General features: G+C 37.6%; 1 pseudogene; it reads right to left on the reverse strand.

Annotated features, from left to right (window-relative positions):
- Positions 1–6,166: 6,166 nt before the first annotated feature.
- Positions 6,167–7,203, reverse strand: LOC102025391 (annotated as a pseudogene).
- Between the last annotated feature and the right edge of the window lie 16,723 nt (positions 7,204–23,926).

Raw genomic sequence — 23,926 nt, forward strand, 5'->3', positions numbered from 1 at the left:
TCCTCAGACTTCAATATAGAACATATGAAGAATTAAAAAATATCAGGCCCCCAAAATTAAGAGACCCAATCCAACAAGGTGCATCTGAGATGGGAACTCACTTCTCAGGTGAAGAAATACAAATGGCAAATAAATATATGAAAAAACATTTAACATCATTGGTAATTTGAGCAATGAAAATTTAAAAAATCACTGAGATTCCATCTCACCCCAGAAAGAGTGGCTATCATCAAAAAATCAACCAGTAAAAAATGCTGGAGGGGTTGTGTGAACAAAGGAATCCTTCTCCACTGCAGATAGGAGTGTAGAATGGTGAAACCACTGTGGAAATCAGTGAGCATATTCCTCACCAAAATAGGATTAGAGGTCCCACTTAACCCAGATATTCCTCTTCTGGGTATTTTCCCAGAATTAAAGATCTCATACCACAGCAATATATGTTCTCCCATGTTTATAGCAGCACAATTTGTTATAGTTAAATCTTGGAAACAGCCCAAATACTCATCAAAGAATGGATAAAAAAGATGTTTGACTTTTCTAGAATTGAGTATTACTCAGCCATAAAGAAAGATAAATTGGAGACTTTTATAGGTAAATGGATGCAACTTGAGACCATATTCATAAGTGAAATATCAAACTCCCATGTGTAAACATTGTATTGTCTCCCTAGTGTAAGAACCTGAAAGCATAAATAAAACCCCAAAGGTACAATAGATATTGTGAAAGGGAAAGAAATTGCTCAAAGGGATTAAACAACTCTGATGAGGGAAAGGAGGAAAACAAAGGAAGGAAGGGAAAAATATGGATAGCTTTGATAACTATACTGCTGATGTCTATTGGTTTATTAAAAGGAACAGTTACTGACCAATTTTGCATGCTTATATCTGGTAATTTGAACAACTAATTTGAAAACAACAATATGCAATATAACAACCATTGATAAATTCCTACCATCTTGTTCAGTGAGGCTTTGTATCATTTTAATGTTTTTAAAATTATTTTCATTCTCTTTAATGGTTGGATCAATCTTGCATTCTTACATCTGGTAATCTGAGCAACTTCATTGAAGATAACAATATGTAATATAATGACCACTGTAATTCCTATCCTTTTCTTTTTAAACCCTGTATCACTTTTATTGTTTTTGGGTTGTTTTATTTTTGTCTATGTTGTTTTTATTTTGTTACCTTTTATTCTCTTTATAATAAAAAATCAAGTTGCTTAATCACTTTACACTTCCATCAGTAATAAAATATATGTCCTTCAGTTTTGCATCTTTTCCCCAACTTGGTTGTGGAATGTTAAAAAAAATCACTCATTCAAGTAGGTGTATAGAAGTATATAATTTTAAAGTCAGTCCTAGTAGGACAAAAGGGAAGGGACTAAAAGGGTTGAAGATATTTCAAGTACATGTACCAATTACTGTAGAAGATATTTCAAGTACATGTACCAATCACCGTAGTGATTGTAATCCTTATGTGGTGCAAACTTGAACTAAAAAGAATATAGATACTGGATAAGTGGATCTAGAGATGAAGGGAGGAATAATGGGGAAGGAAAGGGAATGAAAAGAGTTATAATATGCTAACTGCATGTTTCTACTCACAAGGATGAAGGTAAGCATCGTGTACCACAAGCATGTATTAATAAAAATAAAATGAAATATAATCACTCTACTAGGTATGCAACAGCACACTCTCCTGTTTTATTTTCATTCTTCTTTATTGATATTGATATATTGATATATGAAGGCAAGCAAATTTCATATTCATATTTTCTACTTGGATATATTTTATGGTGGTATATGTTAATCATTTCATATTTTAATGTGTATTGTTCATTTATTCATATTATGTAACATCTTCCTTGCACATTTGTAATGAGTCCTTTATTAGATGTATAACCAGAGGGTATTTTGTGAGTCTATCTTATGTTTTAATATCCTTAATAGCCTTATCTGATTTGTACACATCTTTTATTTTAATAAATTCTAATTTATAAATGTATAAATTGATAAGCTTATATTTTCTCAAAAAGCTCATCGCTATTCAAAAGAGTAACTCCATACAATTAAAATAAATCATATATAAAGGATAAACAATAGGTACCCAAGTCAGAAAAAAATCAAGTGAAAAATTACATCTATTTTTCAGAACACAGGACTTTGTATAGAGAAATCCCAAACACACTAGCGTATATAATAAATGAATTCTACAATGTTACAAGGTTAAACATCACTGCACAAAGATTAAAACCTTTTCTATGCACAAGTTACAGTTAAAAAAACAAAATTTATGTGTATGATAACATCAAAATAAAATTAAAAGTCTGTTTAGCTTAGGTGGCAAAAGACCTATCTGTGCACTGAAAACTAACAGTTTGATGAAAAAATTGAAAATGATACAAATTAATGAAAGGATATTTCATGCTGAAAAAAAAGAAGAATTGTGTTAAAATGTGCATAATTACCAATTAATGTATAAATTTAACATGGCATCTACAAAAATCCCAATTAAATTCCTCATAAAAATTTCAAAATCTTGAAATTTGAATGGAACTTCAAAACATTCCAAACACACAAATTAATTCTGATAAATAAATTAAAAATTTAAATGTTCTCCTTTAAAATTATGTTAACTGCTATTTTAATACACACTGATATAAAATAGACATATGTATAAGTAGAACAAAGTGGAAAATCTAAAACTAAGTTGAAATCTATACTCTCAACTAACTTTAAAGAAAGGCACACATGAGATACAACGAAGAAATGCTAATCTCTCCAATACATGGTACTATGAAAACAATTTCCACATAAAAGTAAAATTATACCCTTATCTTTCCACATGCATAAAAATCAACTACAAATACATAATGAGCCTAAACATAAATACCAAAATATTAAAACTTCTAGGAAAAACAAAAGGGAAGCTCCTTGATATTGTCCACAACAATGATTTGATTATCACATTATAAGCTCAGGTTTCAAAAGCAAAAAAAGCAAGTCTAACGAAGCTAAAAAGCTTTTGCACAAGGAAGAAAATAATCAACTGAATGAAAAGGCAAACTATGAAATATAACACTATTATGGAATACAGTAGGAAAGTTCTTTGAATAATTAAAACTAGGTAAGCATATGACCCAGAATTCTTTTTCTGGTTGTATGCACAAAGGAAATGAAATTTGCATATTGTGAAGATAATCTAAATACCCGTCATCATTGCGGTATTCTTCACAATACCCAATATGTGGAGTGGACCTAACTGTCCACTGGCAGAGGATGATGGATTAAAGAAGCTGTAGAATATATAATAGAGTATTATTCAGGCTTTAAAATTGAGATCAGGCCATTAGCTAAACATACAAAAACACTCTGCTTAATGAAAAAAGCTAGATACATAAGAGTAAACTATTGCATGATATCACTTATACAGAGAAGTTAAAAATAAAAAAATGAAATCCACCTTGTTAGAGAATAAAACAATGACTACCAGAATCGAGCTTATGGTTAGTTATAGGTCAAATGATAAAATGTAATAGGTGTGTAGCATAAACAAACAGTGGCCTAATATACAGCCTGAGGATTATATGTGATAATATTGCACTATGTTAAGGGTTTTTGCTAAACTGAGTAGATTGTAGGGATTTTTGCCATATGAATGAAAAACAAACAAATATATAAGATGATAAATCTGCTAATTTTTACCATACTTAAGAGAGATTATCCTTTCCATATTATTCATTTTTACTATTGACTATTACTTCCTCATTTCATTTCCCTTATTACTGCTGGTTTGATAAAGTAAATTTTGATTTTCTGTTATGTTTTGTTCTTGGACTACATGAGGTACAGTGAAGTTCTAGTTTTAGAGGATACTCATGTAGATAACAATGAATCCTACCTCAACTTATATAAATAAATGTAATAATAAGCATTAAATATTTAATAGTAATCACTGGAACAATGGAATTGGAATGTATCACTTTCAAAACCATGCGGAAGAGAGTAGAGTTAAGATATCTGATTAGAAGAAAGCTATAAAAATAGACAAAAAGTGGTACACTGAAAGTTACAATCCGAGGTTGCAAAATAAATCTAAATGTGTCAAAAATTATAGGTTAAATTGACTAAGTTCATCAATTAAGTAAAAGAAATTACCATTTAAGTTGAAAATATATAAAATAAATATGTAAGAGGCAAAGTTCAATATAAATGAGAAAAGAAATTTGTAACTCCCTTATATATTCTAGATATTAGTTGCTTGCTTTAGGAACAACTGGCAAAAAAATTTAACACCTTGTGGGGTCATGCTTTACTCCCTTGATGATTTATTTTGCTATGCAAATGTTTTTTAGTAAGAGGAGATCCCAGTTGTTAAACCTTTGGAATATTTCTCTTATGCACAGGATTGTATTAATAAAATATTTGCCTATATTTGCGTCTTTAAGAGTTGTACCTATTCATCTTCCAGCAGATTTAGTGTTTCTGTTTTAATATTTAGATCTTTGATTTTAGTTTAGTGCATATATAGAGAACTCAAAAAACATGCTCCCTAAAATTCAAAATCTCATCCAAAAATGCGCATCTGAGATGAATATACCCTTTTCAGGTGAAGACTAGAAATGTCAAATAAATACATGAAAAAATTTTCAACATCATTGGTCATTTAAGAGGTGCAAATTAAAGCAACACTGAGAGTCTCACTCTGGAAGAATAGCAAGTATCAAACTATCAAAAAATCAACCAATAACAAATACTGGCAAAGTTGTGGAGAGAAAGGAACATTCTTCTGCTGTTGCTGGAATGCAGACTCGTGCAAACACTGTGGAAATCAGTGTGGAGATTCTCCAAAAGACTCAAACTGGAGATTCCATTTGACCCAGCTCTTCCCATTCTTGGTATCTTCCCCCAAAGAATTAAAAGCATCACACTATAGGGATGTATACACCCACATGTTTATAGCAACACATTTTGTAATAGTTACATCTTGGAAACCACTTAAATTTCCCATGAATCAATGAATGGATAAAGAAGATGTGTTTTTTATATAATGGAGTACTATTTACCAACAAAGAAGGATAAACCTGAGACTGTTTTTAGAAAGATGGAGGTTTAATTAAGACAAAGCCTTAACACTGACATATAGTGACCACAAAAACAAGAATAGTTTAGGATATACAGGGCTCTGAAGGTCATTGATATGAGAAGACAGAAGGCCCCACTTGCTACAAAATCCATAATGTCACATTTGTGGTCTAGTTTAAAAAGAAGGAGTGAAGCAATGAAAGAATGAGTGAATGACACAGGAGCCTAGGGGAGAAGAGTTTTTACAAATGTGTGTACATTAACAACCTTTCCTTTTCCCTGTGACTTACACCTAGGGCCTTGAGCACACCAGGCCAGCGCTCTAGTTTGGGGTGACACCAGGGTGTGCATGCAATCACCCACTGTCGAACTGTGCTCACTGTAGCATTCTGATCAACTTCATTTATTCACACTTTTTGTTTTGGTTTTTTGAGATAGGGTCTTGCTATGTAGTTTAGGCTGGCCTCAAACTCATGGTGATCCTCCTGCCTCAGCCTCCCGAGTGCTGGGATTACAGGTGGACATCATCATGCCTGCCTGCCTGGTGCCTCCCATCAGCTTCAGTGTCTTACCTTTTGGCTTTCAGATGGGACTATAGGAAAAAAACTAGCAAGAAAACAGTTCTGAAAGTGCCTCCTCTTAACTTCTTTGGTATAATTTGGTCATTTTGGTGGTAATCTACTCAGTAAGAACTTTTATATATATATATATAATATATATATATATATATATATATCAAGAATGCAGTGAGGAACACAAACGTTTACAGAACTATAAGTGAAGAAGAAATGATATGTTTGATTTTGTGGAAAACAGAGCTCTAAAAATTTTACATGTGTTTCTGTGGCAAAAATATGTATACTGCCTAAAGGAACAACTCTAATGTGATTTATATCTAGAAAAGGTTACATTAAACACTCCTTTCATGACTATTAGAATAACTGTTCTATGTATTTTTTTGAAGTAGAAGAGGCAACTTTCAGCTTGAAAAAAGAATGTTTGAGCCTTCTGATTGTCAATACCAAGATTCCCTGTGAGTGGGCTGAACGGCAAGGGCTATTTGTTTATTGCAGGGGACAGCTAGTTTACTTCTTGAAGAATTTTTTCTATTTCCTTATCCCAGTGCTCATCCCGCTTCTCTGACTCTGTGATCACCTCGTACTCCTGAAGCTCCTGCTGTCGTTCTTTCTCCCAATCAACAGAATCCTCTTCTAGGGTAGCTGTCTCCTCTTCCTTTTTGTTAAGCACAAGTTGCTCCATTTCTGTCCGTAAGTGCTCCTGATTGAAGTTGCGGCATCAAAGGCATCGCTGATGAACTCAGAAACGCCTGGGCTTGCGAAATTTCTCCTCATCCTCTTGAGTTTTAAGCTGAGATTTGATTAGGACAGGTGGCGTTTTGGGCTGTACTGCTTCTGCCAGCGGAGTCGGAGCCCACTCTTCTCCTTGCTGGAGGCCTGCTGCTGCCTGACCCCAGTCATGAGCTGGGCTGACTGCTTGATGAGGGACACGCGGTAGAAGTACTTCCTCCAGAACACTTTCTCCTTCACATGCTTGGGAACTAAGGCGAAGCGCATCATGCTCAGTAGCTCGTCCTCTTGCAGCATGACCAAGGCAACAGGATACATATGATCAAAGTCTTAGTGAAACTGCACGCCAGCCAGAGGGTCATGAAGGAAATTCCTCTTATCAGCTGCTAAGACCAGGATTTGTTGCTGAATGGTTTCCTAATCGTTACTGTCCACCCACTGGGGCACAGCTGCTTCAGACTTCTTTGTATGTTGTTCCGCAACAAATTTTTTCTGCTTCTTCTATAATTGTCTCCTATAATTGTCTTATCAATGATCTCATCTATTTTTCCTTCTTCTACAGTGTTCTTTATAGTCTGTGCTGTTTCAGCAACTGACTCAGTTATCTTTTTGGTGGCCGTGCTTGCAAAGTTAAAGATAGTTGCCCAGTCCTCTCGCCTGGTGGAGGAGCTCTGGGTCCTCTGGCTGCTGCTCCTCAGTGGGCTGCGCCGCAGTCTTGGAGCGTGGCTCCAACAGAGCATCCCCCGCTGACTTCTTGCCATCAGCATCTGGAGACTACAGGCCAAATGACCTATTTAACCCTCGGAACATCCTGCCCGCAGGGCAGCCATTGTGGTCCTGCTCCCCAAGACCCCCACGAATGCTGCCTATAGGACCCGGACTCTGCTGCGCCTCCCAGGAAGATGGCTGGAAACCAAGCTGTTTGCCCGGCTGAAGTCAGGTGGCCCATTGTGAGCCAGCCTGTTTGTAAACCTGAGACATTTATAGGTAAAAATATGTACTATGAAAATATACTCTTAAGTAAAATAAATCAAGCACACATGTGTTAATATCACATTGTTTTTCTCTTTTTGGTGTGAGAAAATTAAAATGTAAGTAACAACCAGAATGTATGCTAGATATTATGAAATAGGATGAAAATACTTAATTGGAAAGGGCAACTAGAAAGGACAGAAGCAGACTGAAGGAAGGGAAATGAAAAAAAAATAAGACATGAAGAAAAAATGGACCCAAGGCTTTTGTAAATATGGAGGGAAAATTGGTTAAATGGCGGGCAGGGGAATGGTAAAAAAAGAAAGAAAGAAAGAAAGAAATTAGGTTGCATTGTTTACTGTTGCAAAGTCCCTATGATGAATGTGATCATTATGTACAGTTAAAATATACCAATAAACATAATTAATAAAAAATGCAAATAAATATGTGCATTGGTGTAGATTTATGTTAGTCATAGCTATTTGGAGTTCTGTATCGTTCATTTATTTGTATGGCAAATTCTTTATTCATGCTAGGGAATTTTGTGCCATTATTTCTCTGGACGTTTTTCTTTTTTTTAATTAACAGCATTTGCACTTGCTCCAGCTTTCTTGTTGAACCTAATCAATCTTATGTGGTTCTTTGCTTCATCTTGTAACTGTTGGATTGATTTTTCATGGTCTCTTGCTAGTTTTAATATTTCTTTCTTTTCATGATCACTAGCTGTACTTTTGTCCTCAAGGTCTGATATTCTACCCTCACCTTCATTCAATTTGTTGTATGTACTTTCAGTGGAGGTTTTAATCTCTTGTATTTCTGTTTGAATCCATTTCATGGACTCCATTTCTTTCCTGTGTTGGGCATTTGTGGTTTCCTTCATTTTCCTAAGCTCATCTCTTCTTTTATCTGTGTCTTCTCTAATATCTTTGATTTTAAGCATCATTTCTTTTTGTACCTGAAAGGTTATTTCCTGTTTAGCATTTTCCACTTGGTTTTTCACTTCTGTGGCTATCAGTTCAGAATGTTCCCGTGTTTGACTTCCACTTTCCTCTATCTCATTGTTCTTCAGTCTTGTGCTAGGTGGAGGGTTTTGGGTTGCATTTTGTTTCAGAGTCTTCTCATTTGCTATTTTCTCTTTTTTATTATATTTTCACTTGCATGTTGATGCCCATTTCTTATGGGTAATAGCTTTATCACTATTATCAAGGCTTCCCTAGGAGATGTCTCTTCTTCAGGGATGTCTTCTAGATATGGATTCTTCTTTATATCTTTCCCAAGAATCTACTCTCACGATTTGTAAAGGATGCAATGCTACTATTGACTCAGCACCTAGTCATTTGCTACTGGACTGTGGTGATGATCATGAACCTATACAATCATAGTGTTAGCACACAATGAGAAAAACTGATTTTAACATGTATAGCATGCTGGCTTGAATAGTATAGTTAGTAATAACAATAGATCCTAGTGCAGCTTAGCTACTGACAAACTACTGTAACACTTAACCTGATGCACTTAACAACAGGAGGAAATTCTAAAGTTGTATAACAAAATCAAACATATACCTTGTACTTATATGCAGTACTTTTCCCCTTAGTGAGGTGATTTTGCACTGTTTTAGGGGTCTCAGGAAATTAAGATGTGTGAGGCAAAAGGTAAAGTGAAGAAGAAGGTCAAATATAATAAAATCAAGGCTAGAGGCCAAAGTATAATCACTGAGTTTTGGGAAACTGGAAAACACAGAAGGGAAAGAATGAATTAGAAAGTGAAAAAGTAATTAGAAAGGGAAGAGACATTGTTTACTCACCTAAAAGTATAACTTCAAGAGGTTGTTGAGGAAAGAGAGTAAGAGGATCAGTAGAATAAAAAAAAAAAGGTAAGAAGTATAAACAGTGAGAAAAGAAAGGATAAGAAGTAAAAATGGAAAGAATAAAGAAAGACCAGAATAAAGGGAGAAGAAAACCTAAAGCAAAAATAACCACAAAGACAAGACAAAATCCAACCAGACAAGAAAAGGATAGCCAATCAGACAAAGGGAGAATAAAAAAAGTAAAATACCTCTGTGGTCCACAGTTCTGTGACATTGTCCAAGTAAGATCCTAGAAATATGCTGTGTATGGTAGCCAATTTTGTCATGGCATTTGTATTGGATATGTAGCTGATCTTGGCCTCCGTATGTGGTGGCTGGGACTTGGCTTTTATTGGTGGAGTTCTCCAGTCCCCAATTGCTGGCTCCTCCCTGCTGCTTCAGATACTTCCATTTTGCTGATCACTTTGATTACTCCACCCACCAAAGGGATATGTGTGTCTACATGGCACACATGAGGCCCACCTGACCTGATGTCTTGGTGGTTGCTCTACCGGGCAAACATCACTTGACCCATTTTCAACTTGACAACCAGACACATTTCATTAATCCATAGTCTCCAGATACAAAGACAACTTCATACTCACATTTAACATGGTATAATTATTCTGTGCACAAATAGAAACACTAGCTCCTTCCCCAGAATAGAAGGCAAGTTTTCTTAGGGTGATTCTTATATCTAACAATTCATAATTTGAATATTATATCATAAGTTGAACAATAAAAACCAATAATAAGTCTATCAATATTATATTATATTGAAAACATATAAAGTGAACATTATTACAATTATAATCTTTGTTTCTGTGGCTGATCACGGGTTTTAGCTGTTATTTAGAACTAGCTTCTTCTATTACTCATTCTATATTCCCTTGGACTTCAACAACCACTTCATCAGGTCCTGCTATTTTCCCTTGAGGGGTGACACATACCTTCATTCCTGAAGGTTATGGATGGTTTGTCATACTGCAAGAGTTGGTTTTATTCAGTTTCCTATTGATTATAATAACAGGGCAGGGTCATTCTAGGAGATGCCCTAAGGTATCTCCTGCATTCCAAGCATATTCTGCCTTTCCCCCATTTTGGAATAATAGTACAATTTCCCTTGATAGTTTGGATCAATCACCCCTTCCAACACTATAGTGCCTAATTTAGCTTATTTCCTTAAAGGTATGAGGAGACCAACATGACCAGGGGGGTGTTAGTTTCCAGTTCAGTGGTATTGTTTTTATGCTTCCTAGTATAAACATTTCTCCTCCGGGACTGAGATTTCTAAGGCAGCAGAACATAAGGTCACAGGGACACCAATCAAAATATTTGCTATTGGATCACTGGAGGTAATGGTGAGTAGAATTCCCAATTCCGTACCTTGACTCCTGGACCAATGAACTCTGCCTATGAGAGACACAGTATCATATACTGAATGCTGATTCAAAGCATATGCAGTCTTTTAAGGAACCTTGCCCCAGCCTTGCAAGATATTGTCATTTACCTGGCATTTTAACAGTGTCTTCAAAAGATCATTCCAAGTTTCTATCAACTTAACAGCTTCTGGGTGGTGAAAGACATCATAATCCCAATTAATTGCATGATCATCTGCCCAGTGCCTGACTCATTTGCTCTAAGATGGGTTCCTTGGTCAGAACCAATGCTGTGTGTAATTTGATGACAGTGCATAAAACATTCTGTGAGCCCACAGATGGCAGCTTTTGTAGGAGCATTACATGCAGGGAAAGGAAATCCATATTCTGAATAAATGTCTATGCCCATCAGGACAGAAGACTCTCTTTTCCATGATGTAAGTAGTCCAATATACTCAACCTGCCATCAGGTTGTAAGCCGATCACCCTGCAGAATGGTCCTTTATTGAAGACCCTGTGTTGGTCTCTGTTGCTCAGATATTTGATGATTAGCAGTGGCTGTAACTGTATCAGCCTTGGTGAGTGGGTATCCATGTTTCTGAACCCATGCATAACCTCCATCTCTACCACCATGGCCATTTTGTTCATGAGCCCATTGTTCTTTGACAGAGGTGTCTGAAGAAAGAAGTTGATCACTACCTACAGAACAGGTCATCTTATTCACTTGTTAAATTCCTCTTCTGATGAAGGCAGTATTTGTTGAGTATTTATACAGCATAAAAATATTTTCATATCCTTTGCCCACGTGCAGAAGTCTATCCACATATCTCTTCTTCAAATATCTTTGTTATGAGTTTTCCAATTATGTTCTTTGCAAGTTCCTGATCATCAAGCCTGGCCATTGGTTACAGCCCATGAGTCAGTATATAGTAGCACATCCGGCAGTTTCTCTTTCCAGGCAAAATATACTACAAGGTTCACTGCTCAAAGTTCTGCAGACTATGAAGATTTACCTCCACCTCTGCCCTTCATGGATATCCTGGAATAGATTTATAATGGTTTAGCAGTTGATTTGGGAATGGCGCCTGCATTATAAACATAAGCATCTGTAGACAAGGCCATATGGTTGTCTTCCTCTGAAAGCTGCTTATATGGTATAACCCAGGAAGCCATAGGCACCAGTTGGAAAGCAGAAGGCAGTATAGCAGCAGGAGAAGCAATGGACATCTGGGCAACTCCTTCATGTAGCTTACTCACACACTTTGTATCTGCTCTGGCTTGATCATGTATACATTATTTTCATTTAATCATAGAATATTGCTGTGCACATCCAATCTTATGACTTGGTGGATCTGGTAATACCAAACTCATGATAGAAAATTCAGGTCACATGGGAAACTAGTGTCCCAAGGTCAAACTATCAGTTTGCATTAAGGCCTAGTATCAGGTCAGGTGCTGTTTTTCAAAGGGAGAGTATTTGTCTGCAAGTAATAGCAGAGCCTTACTCCAAACTAGTAAAGGTCTCCACTGAAATTCACCTATCTAGACCTGACAGATACACCAAGCAGCATGTATATCTCCCACTGATACACTAAGTACCATTGCATCTGCTGAATCATGTAACCTTACTGTCAGTGCAGCCTGCACAGAAACCTGCACCTGTTGCAGAGCTTTTTCTTCTTCTGGACACCACTCAAAACTTGCAGCTTTTTAAGTTACTTGGTAAATGAATCAGTGTAAAACACCTAAGTGAGGAATGGGTTGCCTCCAAAATCCAAATAGGCTTTCTAGGACTTGTGCCTCTTTGGAGATTGTAGGTTGAGCTAGACACAACTAATTATCTTTTACCTTATAAAGGATATCTCTTCATGCCCCATATCACTTGACTCAGAAATTTCACTGACCAAGAAGGACCTTGAACTTTGCTTGGATTTATTTCCCACCCTCTGGCTCTCAAACGATTTACTAACATGGACAGAGTGGTTGGTACCTCCTGCTCAATTTGTCCAATTAGCATAACATCATCAATATAATGTACCAGTGTAATATCTTGTGGCAGAGAAAGGCAATCAAGGTTCCTAAGAGTTAACTTATGATTCAGGGCAAGAGAGATAATATAACACTGATGTAGTACAGTAAGGATGAATTTCTAGCCTTGCCAACTGCAAGTAAATTGGTTTTGATGGGTCTTATGGACAGGTATATAAAAGACGGCATTTAATAAATGAGTAGGTGCATACCAAGTACCGGGAAATATTTTAATCTTCTCAAGCAATGAAACCACATCTGGTACAGAAGCAGCAATCATAATCACCACTTGATTCTGTTTATCATAATCTTCCATCATTCTCCAGATGATTCATCTCTACAGGCCAGGTGCAACAATTAAATGACAATATGTTCAGTACCAATACCCCCTCATTTTTGAAGTTCTTCTTTGTGTCACTAACCTCTGCAGTACCTCCAGGGATGTGATACTCACTTTGGTTTATGGTTTTCCCAGGCAATTGCACCTCTGGTGGCATCCATTTGGCTTTTTCAACCATAATAATCTTCATACTAAAGATAAACACTGAATGTGAGGATTCTTCAGTGTACTAAGTATGTTTATTGAACTTATGCATTCTGGAACTGGGAAAATAACTACAGGATGGAGTCAAGGACCTACTGGCCATGCTTTAGTTAGACCTTTACTAAAATTGTGTTGATTACCTGACTTCTGTAGGTACCTAGTATTACTGGAAGACAACAATGGCATTTTTGATCCCCTGGAAAAAGCCTCAGGTCAGAACCTGTGTCCAGGAGACCACAGAAGGTCTGATAATTTCCCTTCCTCCAATATACAGTTACTCTGAGCAAAAGTTTCACATCCTTTTGTGGAGGGATGGGAGAAATATTGACTGCAGAAATTTTTGTTGGTGCACCAGGGTCTTTGTTCTAGGGAGCCTAGTCTCTGCTTTATTGAAGGGGCTCTGGGTCTATAAACTGGCTCAAATCTGGGAAGTGGTTGTGGGGCTGCAATTTTACTATGATTTGAAGTAGGATTCTGTTCATTTACCCTTAAATTTTGACTATATAAATCTAGTAAAAATTTTGCAGGTTTCACCCCTGTTCACTTTTGTAAACACTATGGCTAATCAGCCAACGTTGTACTCTATACATGTCACACTATTCTGATCATTGTTCTGTTTTTGCTGTCCATTATGATAAATGCATGTACCATGCTCTTGGCAATTTAGTGCTGCCACTTGACCCGTGCCACTCTGGGAACAATAAATCACATTGCCCCTAAGTTTCCCTAAAGATTAACTGTAGTTCCCACTGTAAAGTCTGGTACCCAGAGAAGAGAATGGCAGGGTTCTGCAGGAATTCAGGTGCTACCCTCACAGATCCGTTTCTGAAGGTTTCAGTGAAGGATATATTTTCTGGATCACTCCAGTGTGGTTGTCTAGATTTGACATGAGAAGTCTACTCCAGCATTTCCATATCCCAAAGGCTCTGAATCTCCTCATCAGCAGTAAACCATGGAATAATTGGGCATTTCTAACTTAGCCACAGTGGACCACCTTTCGATCTATACTTCTGTCAACCAGCCAAATAAACCATTAAAGCCTTTCTTTGCTTCATGTGCTATGTCATTAAATTCACAGTCTCTATTTCATTGGTCTATGTCAACAAATTTAACCTCATGCAGGTGTATGTTTTTGCCACTATTATTCCAAATTCAGAAAATCTATTCTTACATTTGCTCTTCATACTTCTTGTTATGAGTTAGAAAATTCAAGAAGTTCTTTGGGAGAATATTTGACATCCTTATGGGGCACACTATGTACCTTAGGAGCCTTCTGTGATTTGAATCTGGTTGTAGGTACAGAGACAAATCTGGGTGGTGTGGGTAGTTCCTGAGGACTGTCACCATTGTCATGCTTGGTCAACACATGATTAGTTTCTTCAAGTAAACTGGAAGAAGCTAGCACCATAGGGGGTGAGGGTGGGGTAACCTCTTCATCTGGCAAAATGATCTCAGTAGAGTCTAACATTAGCAGCCATCATCAGCCTCTTCAAAATCCTCGCAAACATCATCCCAGTTTACAGAACCCATTCTCCTGTGATCAGAGACTTCATATTTACTTCAGGTACCATTTGAGGCTGAATATTATACTTAAACTGTATTTCACTCAATAGAATTATGAGGGCCTATCTTTGGGTTTCTGCAATATTAGAACTAGGGTTAAAGACCCACTTCGAAACTCTAAAGTTTTTATATGTGAACCTGGGAATTTGAATCTATGAACTCTTTATTTTCCTTTATTCATTTGTCCTCACAGTTAGAAGTCACATTACCTATGAGTGTTTTAACATCATTATATTCTTTCACTAGTTTGTCCAGAGATGCTAAGAGCAATCAACCATCATCATTATATTTCCCACTAGGCCAAAAATAATTAAACATTTCATATATGGAGTCATTAAATTTGTTACATTTTTCAGGGGGTAAATTAGGAAAATCAAATGGATCTGCATCACACATTAAACAGTTTGTATCAAGAGCTACCAGTATTCCCCACAGTACTAGAGAGACCATGGTATCATTAGTTTTCATCAAATCAGTGAGTCAAACCCAGTAACCACTAAAGCCATTAAATAATTTCATTTAAAATTTTTGTTTCTCTAGAATCACTCCCAGTGCCAAAATCTTTATCTGTCAATGCTTACTAGAAAAACAGATTTAATGCAAGATATACTATTGTATAAAAATACACAAGATTGGCTTACAGTGGCTGCCCAGAGAGTCAATGCAGAGGAGTGCAAAAGGATTGTATGTGTCCTGAAGATCTGAATGGCCCAGATGAAGGCCTGGGACTCACTGTTTTGGTTCATGCAAGTTCATATCAGGAGGCTGAAGAAGGCTGAAGAGTCTGTGCTGGAAGGCTGAAGACAATATCCAATGTGAAGGTGAAGACGAGAGTTCCTCTGAAGAAACAGAATCAGCAGTCTTCCTTCTTCACTTCCTTTTTATACCATTTAATGATAATCCTCCCAAGAGGGGGTGTTTTACAGCCTAAACAGTCCTGAGCCAATCTAGTTGGGTGTTTCTTACTCAAGTTGATACAATCAGTTAACTATTGCACTGAAAAATTTACTGAGTCTGAGAAAAGATATTTATGACAAATCAACAGTCAAAATCATTAAATGAGTAAAAATTGAAAAATTTTCCTCTAAAATTGGAAACAAAGCAAGGGTGCCTAGTAAACCCTAACACAGAAAACACTACGTTCTGTAGCTCCATGTGAGACATCTAGGCCCTATAATTATGAGACATAATTTTCAGTGGACTTGGGTGGCCTCACCCCTATAACCTTACCCAGGGCAGCCCACATGACCTGTCTTTGGGGCTGGATCCAATTACATACCACTTTCCTCACTAGATATTCCACATTCTTGGCTTATCTAACTCTCTAGACTTTCCACTGCAAATTTTGCTTCATTCACGCAGCTTCGTTCACTCCTTTCTTAGGTGCTTCTTGCCTAGCCTTCAAGGTATTGTTTTGAAATCTGTGTGGAAGTATCCCTGACTGCGGAACTCTTGAGTTCTGCATGCCAGTAAAACCAGAATCATGTGGATGAATGCCAAAACCTAACATTAACATGCATTTTAACCCGACCCTTTTGGACCAAGACTAGAGCCTCTGCATTCCTTTAAGGGAAAGCACAGTGAAATGAACACTGGGGAATAAAATGCCTAGGAGGCCCCTCTCAAACAGGTGACAGGGGCTCTCTTTTAAAATGATATGTTTATACTTTTGTATGTATGAGCCTGAAACAGGTGAGGTATTGCTGATTCCTGTGATACCCTCAAGGCATCTTTCTTCTTGGCTGTACACAAAGAACTGGGTATGTTTTTAATGGCACCAATCTCTTCAGAAGCCAAACCTCTTTGACTCCTTTACACATGGTTCTTTCTGAGCTAAAATTCAAGTATTTCAAAGCTTTTGCTCTGCCTTTTAGCCCCTCCCCCAACCTTACTATACATTTGACTGAACGTATCAAGTGGTTTCCTTGCCACAGCTGTCAAGTTTTAGTGATTTAAAAATACCTCTACCAATTCCTGGTTCCAGAGAAAATAAATAAATAAATAAATAAATAAATAAATAAATAAATAAATAATACCTCTACCAAATCAACTAGTCCACCAGCCTTAAATTCAGCCTCCAGCATAGTCTCATGTAGGGGACAAGAGCTCTTATGACAGAGCATGAGGTGGTATCAGGTTAGATAACTATGACAATAATTGCAAGAAACAAACTTAAGGAAACAGAAACTTAAGCTTAAAAATGGCACTAGAACGACAAACAGCATTGGTTTAGTTTGTTGTCCCATATTACCAGGACATCCATGACTCAAACAGATTTTCATGAACCTTGGAAGTGTGGTCAACCAGTTGCTGTGCTGTGTCTCTTGCTATTTTAGCTCTATTGGCAACAGCAGTATATTGTTTTAGGGACAAACATAGCCTCTCTGTCTTTCAGCTGTTAGGAGATCTAGTCCCCTCCTGTGTTATATGGCCGCTGCTGCTAGAGTCTGATTTGAAAGGAAAGCAGTTACACTGGGAAATGTCATCTCAGCGGTCTGTCAAGTTTCAGGTGACTGTTGATGATAGAATAAAGTTGCAATTAGTTTTAATGCCTTGTGTTGGTAGTCACCGCTTATTAATTTCATTAGAGGTTATTTTTGAAAACTGCAGGATGGTCCTAAAACAAACAGAAAAGACCCAAAAATTTCATGTTATAGCATGGAACAGAGATCTAAAGTGTAGTAAAAACATGGTAGTGACACTACCATGGATTTGATGGCTACCTGAAGTCTCATTAAGTGTGTCGGAAGATCTAGCCACTAATGGTGCATTTCTTGACACAGCTCGGCTAAGGTTCATTTGATCCTCTACAAAACAGGATCCATGAAGGCCTGATGTCCCCCCATGTACCTTGTCCCCTGCTGTGGACAACTTTTAAATCTCTTAGTGACTCACCACCAGAAAGTGATTGAAGCTCTCTGGCCCAAGTTTTACTGGAGATGGTGAATCGTCAAAAGTGCTGTATCTTCGAGAGTAAAAAATGCAGACATATTGAGTCGCAGCTACTAAGCTATTTCAGAAAAAATATGTTGAGCATGTAGAAATGACAGCAATTTACTTAGAGAAAGAAAACCATTCTACTTACTTCGATCACTAGAGAGGTTGGTGTTTTGTTTTATTTGTTTATTTGTAATAAACTTGAAGTTGTCTATTGAATCACAGACATAAGAAGGATGTGGGTTTTTTCTTGTCTCTGTGTGTCTCAGATAGCTTGGGTTTTACCCCTGAGAGGCAAATCCAATTACCAGTTCCCTGTATCTTAAAGGCAGAAGGAATGGTTAAGGCCTTTCCAAATGGAGGTGAGTTGGTCCTGGGGTCCACTCTCTGTACAGGTCTTCATCAGGATACCATCACAAAGGCAGAATTGGGCTGATAATTATTGTTCGTCCATGAGAGTTGAAGAATCAGTTATCCATATTCCACGAGGGCCTATTAGAAGATTCCTAGATGGGTCACATGTGAAAGAAGTTGGGAAGTTTCAGTGTCAGTGAACAGATCGACTGTCACATAGGATCTCTCACAAAGTATCCCAAATGTGCTGAGATTAAGTTTGGATTTGATGGCTACCCAAAGTCTCATTAAGTGTGTTGGAAGATCTAGCCACTAATGGTGCATTTCTTGACACAGCTCGGCTAAGGTTCATTTGAGAGTTTGATTGGGTCTTTCAGTCTTTCCTCATGATTGGAATCTCCACACAGTATGAAGGAGATACTTAATTCTAGTTCCATGCAAGTCTCTGTATGATCTGGAATATGAAATGTCCATTATCATCTCAATAGATTAGGCAGTCCAAAGCTAAGTGTTACTCTTTAAGAAGGACGTTTACTCCCTCTACAGTCCATTCTGATCTAGCAGGGAAGGTCTTTATCCATATAGTAAAGGTATCCATGCCTGCCAGGAGGTGTCTATATCCTTTACATGTAGGCATATGGATGAAGTCTATTTGCCAATCTTCCCCAGGATAGGACCCACCTCTTTGTACTGATTCAGGCAATGGAAAAGATGAGTCTGTGGTTTATGGAGGGTACAGGTAGGACAGGACTTTCAGATTGCATTACAATGTTATAGACTTCAGGCCCCATAAAATACTTTGCTCTACACTGGTGGTGGCATTATGCCCAAAGTGGGAGGCATCACGTATGGAGCTAATGAATTTCTATTGCTCTTATTGTGGCAAGAACCTCTGGCATCCCACACAACACCATTGGACCCTTTGAGTTCCTCACATTTTACAAACCATTTCGAGCTCTTCCATAGATTATGCTGGTTTTAAGTCAAAATCTTGGAACAGAGCTATTGGTACAGCTATTGGTAGACCATGATTATATTGGAGAGTGGCCTGTTTGGCAGTGAAATCTGCATCAGAATTCCTCTACAAAACAGGATCCATGGAGGCCTGATGTCCCTCCATGTACGTTGTCCCCTGCTGTGGGCAATTTCTAAGTCTCTTGGTGACTCACCATCAGAAAGCGATTGAGGCTCTCTGGCCCAGGTTTTACTGGATGTGGTGAATAATCAAAAGTCCTCAATCTTTGAGAGTAAAAAATGGAGACATACTGAGTAGCAGCTACTAAGCTATTTCAGAAAAAATATGTTGAGCATATAGAAATGACAGCCTGCAGAGAAATCAAGGGGGATTCTAAACCACACGAGATTCACAGGGAAGCTAACTGAGGAGAAGAAAATAGGATTCACTGCTACAAGATAAATAATTCACCATAGCAGGGCACAAACACTGCAGTGTGTTGGAGCAGTGGTGTTGCTGACCTGTTGAGGGGGGAGTCAGCAAAAGCAACTCTGCATGCAGCAGGAACCCAGAAGAAAGCAGGGCTAGTGCTTCCATTTTCAGTGGGCAAGTGGAGAGCCTCAAAAAGGAAAACACATTCTGACTTTTGGACAGAAGTCCCCAGGGGAGGTCCTCTACCTTCACTAATCTGAGTGGGGCTGACTGTGGTATAACTTCTCCTCCTCATGCCATTCTTTATAATACTGCTGCCAGAGGTGAACCATGTGCTAGCTTGCCCCATTAATCACTGGTTTCTCAGATCAACATGGCTGGCATAATTTCATGCGATGCTCTGTTCACTCTCACATTCTCTGTTGGTTTCTGGCTAAGAGTGTGGTTGAGTTTAAAACAGTTCAAGATTGAAAATAATCATCTAGGTTTTATCAAGAATTTCATTCAGTATTTAGTGAGCTTTTCTGCATCATCAGCAACTGTCTCTTGAGTTCTAAGAGCTTTACCTTGATTTTGAAATAGAACTATGACCTTTGGTCCTACATTTATGTCAGAAGTTTCCTGGATGAAGAATCACTTAGTGGCCTACCAGGTAGCTAGGAGAACACGGTGATACCTCCATCCAGTCACTTGGAAAAGTAAGCAACTGGTCAGTTTTCCTAGAGTAATGGTTGTTACTCCTCTCATGGCTACTCCAGGAGAGAAGTCATGAGCAAATAGCCATGGATGAGTAGACATGGGTGAACTATGCCAATGCCTCACTGATTGCTCTGAAACCTTCTATCAGAAGATATTCTCCTGATGGCCTGTCCACTGGTAAAAGGACTGTATTGCCTGGAGACTGGTATGACACCAGCACTCTTCTAGCAAATAATTTACAAATAATGGGTTTATCTCCACTCTGGCTTCTTTCATAAGGAAATATTGTCATCTGTAAAGTTACAGCTTAGGGTCTTTTAGCTGATGACTCATGGAGTGGCCTTGACAACCCTCCCTAGTGCGCTGTCTTATCATGCTTGAGATCTATTCTCAGGAGAGAGTTTGGAATTCATGCCCTCAGACTGGTTAGGTCTCTAGAAACCAGGACACAGGTTGCCAGAGGTTTTAGTTTCAAAGTGGCCCTAAGTAGGAAGAGTATATATCTTCCAGTTATTGGTATGGGGTACACCAGAGTCACCATAAAATCAGCTTCAAAAAGAAATCTTCCAAATGAAATTCCAGAGTAGTGGTATTAGTGCTATCCTGCTAACTGCCTCAAGGCCCACTAATTTGGAATGGGATGAATTCTCACCCAAGTAAGAAACTAGAACTGAAATGTTACACCAGTGTCACAGAAAAATATAATTTTTTGGCCTACTATACCTAAATTACCCAAAGTTCCTGTGAGGTAATTATGATACTCTAGTGTGGGAGCCTTGCACACCACCTCAGAATCAGTAGAGTGAAGAGACAGCAGAATGGGAAAAAATTTGCCTGCTATTCTTCAGACAAAGGACAAATATCTAAAATATACAAATGAGTCAAAAATGTTAAACCACTCAATATTAATGATCCAGTCCAAGAATGGGAACAAAAATTAACAAATACTTCCCAGAGGAAGAAATACATATGGTTAACAAAGATATGAAAAAATGTGCATAATCTTTCACCATCAGGGAAATGCAATTGATACAATTCTAAGATTTCATCTTACTCCAGAAAGAACAGTAAGCATTAAGAAATCAAAGACCAAACAATGGTGAGGCTGTGTTGAAAAATGAACCCTCCCTTATTGTTGGTCAGAATGCAAACTAGTACAACAATTATGGTAATCAGTATGGAGATGATTCAAAGAACTGAAATTAGAAACTCCACAACACCCAACCATCCCCCTGCTAGCTATCTCCTCCAAAGAGCATAAGGCACCATACTACAGCAAAACTGGTTTGCACACCAATATTTATAGCAGCAAAATTTACAAGATCTAAATCCTGGAAACAATGTGTGCACCGATCAGCAGATGACTGCATAAAGAAAATGTGATATCCATATATAATGCAATACTGTTCTGCTTTAAATAATAGACTTGAGACATTTGTAGGAAAATGGATGCACCTGGATAACACAGTGTTGATAATATAATGTTATAATATGAGCTTAAGTACCGTATGGCTTCTATCACTAGAGTGAGGTAAAATACAAACAAAAAGAGTAATAAAGATGGGCAGAAGGGGACAAGGAGATGGCTCTGTTGCAGTAGGAAGTGGGCCAAGGGAAAAATTGTGAGGGGTGAGGAAGGGAAGGGGAAATAAGTAGAATAAAGTTAAATCTTGTACAAGAACCAACCTAAATTAATGTAACTATTATGTGCCCTTACATGAACAGAGATTAATAATATTGACAAAAATGAAAAATGGGATGGAAGGATTAGAGGATGAGGGAAGGAAAAGAAAGAATGGGAAGTGGATTGAAAAAAGAAGGAAAATGTGGTATGTACCTGTAATCACCTCCCAAGATGATGTAAACTACATGAACTGCAAACATAAATAAAAAAATTACAAAATGATGGCAGGGGTTAAAATAGGAAAATATTGTCTAATAAGTACAAAATAGTTTCAGTTTTAGAAGAAAAGACATTTCTGGAAATTGGTTGCAAACAGGTGAATATATATAACACTACAAAACTATACACTTAAAGTACACTATACAGATAGCATGGAGTACTATGGAGCCATAAATTTTAATGTTGATTCATTTTTAGAAAAGTGGATGCCCATTGAGACTATAATGCAAAATGAAATAAATCAGACCCCGAAGGGTCAATGCAGTATCGCATTGTTTCTCTTACATGAGATACCCAAATATAAATAATTTAAAGATCAAAAGAAAAGAGCAGTGATAGGAAACCTACAGGTAGATTTTGGAGATAGGAAGGAGATATGAGGATGGGGGAAGTTCAAAGGCAGGAGTGAGTAAAAAACATTAAAATGTGATATGTATACACAGCAATTTCCCACAATGAATATATATTATGTGTAATAAACTTATACTAGTATATCATACATGTCAAAATGACTTTTCATATTTCAAGTATGCAAACACATACACGCTTTAAAATAAGTTCAAAAATTTTTAAAGTGGTAAATTTTGTGTTAGGTATATTTCACCATCATTAAAAATAATCACTAACAGGATACAAAATCAACACACAAAAGTCAATATTGTTCCTGTACCAAATAATGAACCCACTAAGAAATAAATCACCCGGTACCGGAGAAAAAAAAAAAAAGAAATAAATCAGAGAATGAATTGTGTTCAAAAGAGCTTTCAAAAGTTTAAATAGTTAGGCATCAACCAAACAAATAAGATGAAGGCTTCTACATTCAACATTAAAAATACTAAAGAAAAAAATTGTAGAAAACATCTGAAAATGGAAAGTCTTCCTTGTGCATGTAGCAGAAGAATTAACAGTGTGAAAATGGCCATACTATCCAGAGAAATCCCTCAATTCCATGTAATCTCCATTCAAATGCAAACAAGGTTTAGTAATATAGCTCAGCAGTACAGTGCCTGCTGGGCAAGTGCAAAGTCCTGAGTTTGATTCTTCGTGCAAAACAAAAAAAAAATGCCAAAAATACACTTTAGAGAACTATGGAATGCAAAACAGCCAAAAAACTCCTCCAAAACAAGAGGAACAATGCTACAATCATCACTACACTGGACTTCAAGCTATACTATAAAAACAGCATAGCACTGACACAAACACACAGATGCAAACCAATGAAACTGAACAGAAGGCACAGAAAGAAAATCCAGGGTACTACAGCCATCTCATTGTTTACAAATGGCCAAATTCATTTTAGAGAAAAGATAGTCCCTTCAAAAAACTGTGCTAGACCAACTGAATGTTCACATGAAAAACAGAAACTCAAACCTTATCTCTCACCTTCTACTAAAATAAAAGCAAAATAGATCAAGAAATTCAGGACCCTGGAAGGCTAGAGGGAGCAGTGCTCTCAAGATGTTCAGAAGACACCCACCAAGTTTGCAGGAACTTCGACGTGGGGGTGGGTGGAGTGGGGATAGGTACATGACGGAACCCAACCATGGGTAGATCACATGCAAGAGAAGTTCAGCAGATGAAATCTAGTAACTGGTGTATTTTGAATAAGAACAAGGGGCTACTTCTCATCCCAGTACTGCTTACAGTCCACATCCTGCCAACACGCCATCTTGTGAAAGTGCAAATTCCCCCAAGAGAAGAAGGTGAGCACAGTGGCTGCCAGGGTACTGATCCAGCCTAGGAGTTGCCACCGTGTGCCCACCTTACTTAACTCTCCTCCTGTAGGGGGTGGGAAGCAGTAATAGGAGATTCTCACTAAGGAAAGTGGAAGTCACAGAAATTCTCAGAAGACAGTGATTGAGTTAGGACCAGTGAGTCCTAAGGACAGAGAAGAAAGAAGTGCACTGTCTTAGTCACT

Source organism: Chinchilla lanigera, unplaced genomic scaffold (genome assembly GCF_000276665.1).
Source record: "Chinchilla lanigera isolate Chin_1 unplaced genomic scaffold, ChiLan1.0 scaffold00128, whole genome shotgun sequence".
Lineage (NCBI taxonomy): Eukaryota > Metazoa > Chordata > Mammalia > Rodentia > Chinchillidae > Chinchilla > Chinchilla lanigera.